The sequence below is a fragment of the Melopsittacus undulatus genome, chromosome 19, assembly GCF_012275295.1.
Source record: "Melopsittacus undulatus isolate bMelUnd1 chromosome 19, bMelUnd1.mat.Z, whole genome shotgun sequence".
Classification (NCBI taxonomy): domain Eukaryota; kingdom Metazoa; phylum Chordata; class Aves; order Psittaciformes; family Psittaculidae; genus Melopsittacus; species Melopsittacus undulatus.
In genome coordinates this window covers 29,638-39,566 of record NC_047545.1, presented here as the reverse complement: position 1 = coordinate 39,566, position 9,929 = coordinate 29,638, and the positions used below count along the sequence as shown (strand labels likewise).

At 54.3% G+C, this 9,929-nt stretch overlaps 2 long non-coding RNA genes across 4 annotated transcripts; one reads left to right on the top strand and one right to left on the bottom strand.

Annotated features, from left to right (window-relative positions):
• Window positions 1–1,465: 1,465 nt before the first annotated feature.
• Window positions 1,466–4,081, bottom strand: LOC117437230 (uncharacterized). The gene is made up of 2 exons (XR_004550407.1): window positions 3,828–4,081; window positions 1,466–1,701 (listed from the first exon to the last, which is right to left on the bottom strand). It is a non-coding gene; the product is annotated as an uncharacterized lncRNA (long non-coding RNA).
• A 355-nt stretch (window positions 4,082–4,436) lies between these two features.
• Window positions 4,437–8,055, top strand: LOC117437229 (uncharacterized). 3 transcript variants are annotated; one of them, XR_004550405.1, is made up of 6 exons: window positions 4,437–4,629; window positions 4,832–4,961; window positions 5,779–5,926; window positions 6,139–6,276; window positions 6,757–6,803; window positions 7,713–8,055. It is a non-coding gene; the product is annotated as an uncharacterized lncRNA (long non-coding RNA). The 3 variants fall into 3 exon arrangements; XR_004550406.1 differs by lacking the exon at window positions 4,832–4,961 and having other exon boundaries at window positions 4,445–4,629; window positions 7,713–8,027; XR_004550404.1 differs by lacking the exon at window positions 4,437–4,629 and having other exon boundaries at window positions 4,651–4,961; window positions 7,713–8,026.
• Window positions 8,056–9,929: the final 1,874 nt, after the last annotated feature.

Genomic DNA, 9,929 nt, shown 5'->3' with positions numbered 1-9,929 from the left:
TCCAGGCCCTACAATCCCTGTTTTCTCTGTTTCCCCATGTTCCAGCTCTGCCTCTCTCGGGAACTGCTCAGCCAGTTTGCAAACATGATTTAAAAAGGATAGAAACTAAAAGCTCCAAAAGTTCCCAAACCCTTGATCCGCTGCAAAGGGCTTCACTTGTTTGTTTTTAATCAGCCGACACAAACCCCGAGATGTGTTGAAAAGCAATAATGGAAAGAAAGCTTTCACCTAACTCATCGCGTGCTCGCATCCATCTCTGACCTGCTCCTGCTATCGGTGCCATCCATCCCCACAGGGTCTGGCCAAGGAGCTTGCATCTTGGTGAAGCATTCCCATCAGGAAAACCGTGCGGAGCCCCTCCAAAGGACTGGGCAGTCCCCGGCACAGGGGCTGGGCTCTGCTACCTCTGCCTTGGGTTTTCATGGACTGGGACCACCGAGCCGGCGCTACCCTGTCCTCCCGCAGCCCCCAGCCTCTCCTGGGCTCGGCACTATATAACCATTTCCCATTTCCAGTCTTAATCTTATAAGAATGAATTGAGAATGACCAGTGTAAGTACACAGGTGCCACTGGGAGCAGAAAGCACTCTTTAATCTCAGATATGAAAACAATTCCCTGCTCCGCTCGCTAGCAATCAGCAAGTGCTATCAGTGCCGCGCTCTCCCCGGGAACAGGAGAGCTTATAAATATGAATTAGCGCAGAGAAAATCTACTCTCTTACCTAAAGCTAAATGTTATCTGGGTCCCTTTCGAGCAGAGGCTGACATTTCCAGAGTGCTTTTAGTCACATCTGCGGGAAGACAACTCATTTCTTGTGGCAAAAAAAAGGAGGAAGTGGAGGAGCAGGAGGAGGAAGGAGCAGCACAAGGAGACGCTGCCTTTGTTTAAAGAGGGAAATGCCGAATGCCTGAGCTTCCTCTGGGAGAGGCTGGGTGGGCTCTGCTCTGGTCCCAGTGGATGGATGGGGAATGCAAAGGTCGGAGGTGTGAATGGGCCAATGAAAGCAACAGGGTCTGGCCCAAGAGCAGGAATTGATGCTCGAGAAGGAGCTGGGAACACCCACAGGGACACCTGGGCAATGGGGAAGTTCAGCACCCATGGCCTGTGCAAGGCTGGGCTGTGCTGTCCTGCCAGAGCTGGGGCGATGCTCCCACAGCCCCGGCTGATGATGGGGAAGGATGTGGCCCCATAGCAGGTGCGCAAACCCCTTGCCTCCATCACCAGCTCTGATCCCACTCCCTGTGTTCGCCAGCGTCCCCCGTATCTGTGAGGGAAGGAAGGACAGACCTGAGAGTCTCTAATGGGACGCTTATGTAGTCTTTTAGGGTTTTAATGAGCGGTTCCCGGCAGGAATGCTGAACACTACCAGGTAGCCAGGCAGGGGGATGCGTTTCTGTGTCCTTGTCTGGCTTAAGTGAGCTCTGACCTCATTTGCTTCGTGCCATTCAATGAACAAGGCGAGTGATGCCGGGGGAGTTTAACTTGTATTCATTTCCATTTTCTGTTCTGAACAATTGAACATCACTCGGTGGCAGGAGGTGGCCCAGACGCTGCTGTGCCCAATGCTGGCAGCTTGTGGGGTTCAGGAAACATTGGGGGTCCCCTCATCTTCCTCTGGCCAAGGAAGGCTCCGTGCCCCACGCAGCCCTTTTGCTGGAGTTAATGCCTCTCCATCCCATGCTTCATCCTGAGCACTGGTGGCTGCACGGTGAGACAGAAATGACTTGGAAAAGGGCAAGAAGGGGAGAAAAATGTTTCCTGGGACGTTAAATTAAAAAAAAAAAAGAAAAAAAAGGGGACTTCAGGCACCTAAATTTATGCTGCTCTAAAATGGATTTTATTCCAGTGTGATGAGAGAACAAAATAATTAATTCCTCTCCTGCAGACAAAAGGCTGGAGGCTTTCCTCTTCCCACTGAGCCATCAGGACGATGGGCAGGTTCCTGGGGCAGCTCATCTGGTGCCAGGGCTGAATCTGGGAGGTGCATTCCAGCCTCTTCCCACAGGCTGGAGGCCTGGGCTGCACCCAGAGCAGGTCCTGGCTCCTCTCAGTGCTGATGGGGTGTGCAGGGGATCGGAGCTGCCCATCCCCATCTCCCACTGCCCAGTGGATCCATGCTCCACCAGGTGCCCCCCTCCCATGGGTGACAAAGGGAGGGTCTGGATGGGATTGCAGCCCCTCTGCTAAGAGGTGAGTTACTGAAGGGAAGGAGCTGCCTATGCTCTTCAGACACAGCCCCCGGTCTTCTGATGGGGATGAATGGGGGGACTGTGCTTGTTCTGGATGAAGTGATAAATATTAATTACCCTAAACAGCCTTTTCCAGCCCACCCTCATCTCCACAACTTGTCAGGACAGGGAGAAATGGAGGCTGAGTCAATGTATTCACTTTGCAGGTCACTCCCTTTAAGAGCATCCCTTTCAAAAGGGAGTTGCAACCAGACCAGATCAAGCAGGGCTGAGTCTGCCTCCCTCAGATGTGATTAAATATTCTAATAAGTACTTGGGAAGCCAAGCAATCAAAGAGAACGTTTCATGCTGGTGAGACCTTTGCTGCCTTCCATGTGGGTCTCCCATTCATGCTGCGGCTTGGGGGGACTGTGAAGCAACATGGGGGACATGGGGGTCGCTGCCCCACAGGATTCTCTCTCTAGTTCCAGTATTTGAGGTTCACAGCTTTGGGGAGAAGCATTGGGCAGGACCCGCAGCAAGAGGAGCCCCATTCCTGGCCATGGCTGGCAAGGGGGGCGAATGAAGCATGTCCCTGACATTCCCCCCCTCCCCCCCCCGTTTAATTTCCTCCCCTTGTACCTACAGGAGAAACTTCCTGCTCGGCGAACACAAAACCCCTCAGGGCTCTCCTCAGCCATGGAGCCAACTGCCCCCCGACCCCAAGTCAACGCCTATCCCCATTCCCATCCCCTGGCCCCACGCCCATCTCAACCCATCCTCATCCGTAACCCTGTCTCTGTTCCCATCCTGTTCTTGGCCCTAGCCAATCCCAATCCCAATCCCAATCCCAATCCCACCCCATCCTCCCGCCCCGTGTCCTGCCGTGCCCCTCTCCCATCCCCATTCCCACCCCCTCCTCTCAAACCAATCGCTCCCCACTCCCAATTTGAGGCCCGCCCCCTCCCTCCCTGCTCCCCCAGTTCCCATCCGTCGGGCGACGGCGGCACCGTGCGGCCGCATCCGGCGGTGCCAGCGCAGGACCGGGACCCACCGGGCCCCGGACGCTCCCCGGGTGCCCCCGGCCTGGCGCTGGGCTGCGAGCGATGAGGAGCGGCCGGAGCTCGGGGCGGGGGCCAGGGGCCGCCCTGCGCCCCCCCAGCACCCATCGCAGGCCGCGGCACCGGGGGGCGGCGGGGCTCGGTGCAGTAGCGGTGTCGGGCCGAGGGGTGGCACGGCCGAGCCGAACGGGAGAGCGGTGATGCTGCCTGGGAGGGTCCCGGTGCACCCCCCCGGCCCCGCATCCCCTCCCTGCGGTCCCGCTTCCCGGCATCCCTGCGCTCCTCCATAATCCCTGCATCCTCGCATCCCTGCATCCCCGCGCTCCAGCGCTGCTCAGCGGAGCGGAGCCCTAACACGGCCGCGGTGGAGAGCAGCGCGGGGCCCTGCCCGCCGCTTGGCAGCAACGGGCCCGGGGGGCTGCGGGCCCGGCAGCCGGGGCCGGGCCCTGCCTTGTTGCGGACGCAAACGGACCTGTGGGCCGAAAGCGAAGAGTGACAGGCAGGCGGGTGGCAGCGTTGCGATGCCAGCCGTGCGCTGAAGAGCCGGACGCTACTGCGCATGCGCGATTCACCAGACGTACGTAAATAAACCATGTACCTTCTATTTAAGTAAACGCGGCTGTATAGGCAGAATTCCCACTTCTTGGTGCGTACGCCGTACGTCGGCTCCGTACGGCGGCTGCGTACTGCTTACTGCGCGTGCGGCTCCGTACGGCGGCTGCGGACGGCGGCTCCGTACGGCGGCTGCGGACGGCGGCTGCGTACGGCGGCTGCGTACTGCCTACTGCGCGTGCGTAATGGCGGCTCCGTACGGCGGCTCAGTACGGCGCCTCCGTACGCCGGCTGCGTACCGCGGCTCCGTACGGCGGCTGCGGACGGCGGCTGCGTACGGCGGCTGCGTACTGCCTACTGCGCGTGCGTAATGGCGGCTCCGTACGGCGGCTCAGTACGGCGCCTCCGTACGCCGGCTGCGTACCGCGGCTCCGTACGGCGTTTGCGTACGGCGGCTCCGTACTGCCTACTGCGCGTGCGTAATGGCGGCTCCGTACGGCGGCTCAGTACGGCGCCTGCGTACGGCGGCTGCGTACGGCGGCTCCGTACGGCGGCTGCGTACGGCGGCTCCGGACGGCGGCTCCGGACGGCGGCTGCGTACAGCCTACTGCGTGTGCGGCTCCGTACGGCGGTTGCGTACGGCGGCTCCGTACGGCGGCTGCGTACTGCCTACTGCGCGTGCGTAGTGCGCGTGCGCTGAGGCGGTGTGGTTGAGCGGCGCATGCGCAGGTATCCCTTCCGAGCTGAAGCGGTCGGTATGGCTGCCAGCGCCAAATCGTTCCTGTCCGATGCAGGCTATGGGGAGCAGGAGCTGGACGCGAATTCTGCTCTCATGGAAGTCGACAAAGGTGAGGCCGAGGCTCCATGTCAGTGCCTGCCTTGTAATGTTGCTGTTATGGTCCTCGGCTTCCACCGCCTGAGGGGCGGTGTTGTCTCGGCCCGCGGTCCTCGGCTGACGGGAGCTCGCTTTTGTACCGCCAGCGGGGGGTGGAGAGGGCATGGCCGGGAAGCAGTGTCGGTGTCCGCAGTGGTTGTTGGTGTCTCGTTTAGGTCTCAGGTATGGGAAGCTCGGAGAGCAGTGCGAAGCCGTCGTTCGTTTTCCCAGGCTCTTCGAGAAATACCCGTTCCCCATTCTCATTAATTCAGCTTTCCTAAAGTTGGCTGATGTGTTCTGAGCCGGGTAAGCCTCAGTCAGTTATCCATAGCAGTGTAGTGTGTCTTGGAGTGGTGCTGCACAGCAGCTTGGGCACATGTGAGGTGTTTTGTACGTTTGTGATTATACTGCTACACTGAGCACAAGCTGTGCTTAGGCTTTTCTGGACATGGTTTTTTATCAGATTTGTTTCCCTAAGTGTGCCCAAAACAGGTATCTGGTATCAGAAAGGGGCTACAAGGAGAGGGGTCTGCATCAGGGACTGCAGCCACAGGACAAGGGGTGTTGGGTTCAGACTGAAACAGGGCAAGTTTAGGTTAGATCTAAGGCAGAAGCTGTTCCCTGTGAGGGTGCTGAGGCGCTGGCACAGGGTGCCCAGAGAAGCATCTGCCAGGGTACCCAGAGAAGCACTGCCCCATCCCTGGCAGTGCTCAAGGCCAGGTTAGACACAGGGGCTTGGAGCAACCTGCTCCAGTGGAAGGGATTCCTGCCCATGGCAGGGGTTGGAGCTGGATGAGCTTAAGGTCCCTTCCAGCCTAGCCCATTCTATGATTTTATTATTTGCTTATGCTCTCCTCATTGGTGTCACTGAGTGAATTTCCCTGAAACTGGGCCTGAATCTGACCCTACCATACTAGAAGACAAACACCATAGTGTGGCTATAGTCTCTTTGTTGTTCTCTTAGTCAAATATGTCTCTAAAGTACAGATCTTTTCTTGCTTTAATTTACTCTTGGGAGGTTGTTTTGGTTTTTATGATACTTTCATCTTGAAAGTGCTTGAATATTTAATATAGAACAACCTGATAAAGGAATGTGTGTGGAAATGTGTGTGCCTCCTAACAGAAACAACTTCCTGAGGCTCTGTGTGCTGAAAGTTACTCAGCAGAGTGAGAAGCACTTAAGAGAAGATCCTAAATGTGGATGAGTTCGTCAAAAGAGTCTTCTCCGTCATTCACAGCAATGATCCAGTTGCTCGGGCCATTACCCTTCGGTATGTAATGACATTAATGAACCTGGACTTGATGATCTTACCTGGTTGGTTCTATGATTCTGTTTGTGCTCATCCACATCTATTACAGAAAGAAACATATTTTTCTATCAAAATAGGCTTTTAACCAGCCTTTCTCTGTTTCTGTTTGTTTTTATCTGGCATTTCTTCATGATCACTGTTCTTCCTGATTTTGCTGTCATCTCTTCCTGTAGGATGTTGGGCAGCATAGCGTCTGTCATTCCAGAAAGGAAGAATGCACATCACAGTATTCGTCAAAGTTTGGATTCCCATGATAATGTGGAAGTTGAAGCTGCAATATTTGCTGCTGCCAATTTTTCTGCACAATCAAAGTAAGATGTTATTTTTGTTTCCAGTTTTTCGTATCACAGAGAATGGAAACCCCGTTAGCACTGGCATTCACAAACCTTTGGTAGTGCCAACCATGTAATTTTTATCAAAATGTTTGCTTGTATGGAACATTATGAAGAAATCTGAGCACAGATTTAACAGATACTTCTTTTTTTCTAAAATGGTAGTGGAAAGCTCATAAATATGAGAATGCAAAACGGAGCAGCAGCTTTAATCTAGGAGTATTTTACATAAATCCTGTTCTGGAACGAAACGTAGCGCTGCTTGTCACTTTGACATGTTCTTGGAAGCCCGCATTTGATCATGTGCAGGGTTTCTGAAAGAATGGGATCTTGGCAAGCTCTCTCTTGTGAAAGCTTTTATTGCTAAAGCACAGTGTTTGGTAGTTCAAAAATGGTTTTATTTTTCAGTGATTTCCCTCTTGTATTTATCTCACCTGATACTTTGTCTTTTCTCTACAGGGATTTTGCTGCTGGCATATGTAATAAAATCAGCGAGATGATACAAGGTACATGTGTTACATTGAGTGATAAAAGGGAAAACCTAATTTCTGTGAGAGTTCCTTATTATCCTTATATAAATATTAAATGCTGTAGCCCTCATTCTCAAATATTTCCTGGTTTTAAGTTAAATTTGCTAACCATTAATCTAGTGCCTGGCTTGTACCTCCTCTTTAAATCTTAAGTTCTCAAAACACCTGTTTGGTAAAGAGTGAAAGCTCATCTATAGCATGATGAATAAACTTGCATAGCCTATAACAGGTTGCTTCAGGTGAGTTAATCACAGAATCATTGAATGGTGTGGGTTGGAAAGGACCTTAAAGCTCCTCCGGCTCCAACCCGGGCCACGGGCAGGGACCCCTTTCCCTGGAGCAGCTGCTCCAAGCCCCTATGTCCAAACTGGCCTTGAGCACTGCCAGGGATGGGGCAGCCACAGCTTCTCTGGGCACCCTGTGCCAGCGCCTCAGCACCCTCCCAGGGAACAGCTTCTGCCTTAGATCTAACCTGAACTTCACCTGTTTATGTTTAAACCCATCACCCCTTGACCTGTTGCTGCAGTCCCTGAGAAATCCTTGTAGCTCCCTTCAGACACTGGAAGCTGCTCTGAGGTCTCCATGTGGCTTTTCCTCCCGAGGCTGAAGAGCCCCAGTGTTCTCAGCCTGTCATTTATGGGAAGTGCTGCAGGCTGTGCTCATCCCCGTGGCCTCCTCTGCACTTGCTCCAACAGCTCCATGTCCTCTTTACGTTGAGGACACCAGATGTGTGTCTTACCTACAATGAAGCAATCTTCTCCAAGAGCTGTGGAAGTGCTTGGTACTGCAGTCAGCAGTGGTAGCAATGCAGACATACCTGTGCCTCAGTACTGCTGAAAGCCAGTACAAAGGACTAACACTACCTGTTTCTCTTCCCTGTTGCAGGTTTGGCCACACCTGTGGACTTATTGAAGTTGATCCCTATTCTACAGCACATGCATCATGATGCTAGCCTAGCCTCCAGCTCCCGGCAGCTGCTCCAGCAGCTGGTAACATCATATCCCTCCACCAAGATGGTCATTGTTACTCTGCACACCTTTACTCTGCTTGCTGCTTCTTCTTTGGTTGACATTCCTAAGCAGGTAATTCTTCCTAATTATGTCTTTCAACTTAAAGCACATTTACAAGACCTCAGATTCTAGCTGATGCTGAAAAATAAATGCACAGATATGCTGGGATGGTTGCTTCTATGTGCTATAGAGAAAGAACACCCTGAAAACTGCTGCTGCTATCATGTTTTTTGCCCTCTCTGGTCCTATTTCCAGATAACCCAGTCAAACACAGGAACCCTTCTCTACAGGTCTTTCTTTAAAACAATTGAGGTTGAAATCAAGCAGGACCTTAACATCAACCCTGGCCTGCTCTGAAAATATGTCAGCTTTACCTGTAGAACCCAGGCCTCACCTCTCACTACTGTGCATCCTCTCAGGTCCTGGGTGCGTGTGTTTTGCCTTCCTTACATGCAAGTGAAGGCATATTTTAATAGCAGGGAATGTGTTTGAAAATATTTCTTGAAGAACTCTGAGGAGGTTGAATCTGTTGCTAGGGTGCCCTCTTCCCGCCATTAGGGTTAGGGTGCCCTCAGTCTGACATTAGGGTTAGGGTGCCCTCAGTCTGGCATTATGGCTGGGGTGCCCCCTGCCCGACATTAGGGTTAGGGTACCCACTTTCCGCCATTAGGCTTATTGTCCCCCCTTTCCGACATTAGGGTTAGGGCCCCCCCCCCCCCCCTTCCCGGCATTAAGGGCTAGGGTGCCCTCTTCCCGCCATTAGGGTTAGGGTGCCCTCAGTCTGACATTATGGCTGGGGTGCCCCCTGCCCGACATTAGGGTTAGGGTACCCACTTTCCGCCATTAGGCTTATTGTCCCCCCTTTCCGACATTAGGGTTAGGGCCCCCCCCCCCCCATCTCCGACATTAGGGCTAGGGGTGCCCTCTTCCCGCCATTAGGGTTAGGGTGCCCTCAGTCTGACATTATGGCTGGGGTGCCCCCTGCCCGACATTAGGGTTAGGGTACCCACTTTCCGCCATTAGGCTTATTGTCCCCCCTTTCCGACATTAGGGTTAGGGCCCCCCCCCCCCCCTATCTCCGACATTAGGGCTAGGGGTGCCCTCTTCCCGACATTAGGGTTAGGGTGCCCTCAGTCTGACATTATGGCTGGGGTGCCCCCTGCCCGACATTAGGGTTAGGGTACCCACTTTCCGCCATTAGGCTTATTGTCCCCCCTTTCCGACATTAGGGTTAGGGCCCCCCCCCCCCCCTTCCCGGCATTAGGGCTAGGGTGCCCTCTTCCCGCCATTAGGGTTAGGGTGCCCTCAGTCTGACATTATGGCTGGGGTGCCCCCTGCCCGACATTAGGGTTAGGGTACCCACTTTCCGCCATTAGGCTTATTGTCCCCCCTTTCCGACATTAGGGTTAGGGCCCCCCCCCCCCCTTCCCGGCATTAGGGCTAGGGTGCCCTCTTCCCGCCATTAGGGTTAGGGTGCCCTCAGTCTGACATTATGGCTGGGGTGCCCCCTGCCCGACATTAGGGTTAGGGTACCCACTTTCCGCCATTAGGCTTATTGTCCCCCCTTTCCGACATTAGGGTTAGGGCCCCCCCCCCCCCTATCTCCGACATTAGGGCTAGGGGTGCCCTCTTCCCGACATTAGGGTTAGGGTGCCCTCAGTCTGACATTATGGCTGGGGTGCCCCCTGCCCGACATTAGGGTTAGGGTACCCACTTTCCGCCATTAGGCTTATTGTCCCCCTTTCCGACATTAGGGTTAGGGCCCCCCCCCCCCCTATCTCCGACATTAGGGCTAGGGGTGCCCTCTTCCCGCCATTAGGGTTAGGGTGCCCTCAGTCTGACATTATGGCTGGGGTGCCCCCTGCCCGACATTAGGGTTAGGGTACCCACTTTCCGCCATTAGGCTTATTGTCCCCCCTTTCCGACATTAGGGTTAGGGCCCCCCCCCTCCCCTATCTCCGACATTAGGGCTAGGGGTGCCCTCTTCCCGCCATTAGGGTTAGGGTGCCCTCAGTCTGACATTATGGCTGGGGTGCCCCCTGCCCGACATTAGGGTTAGGGTACCCACTTTCCGCCATTAGGGTTATTGTCC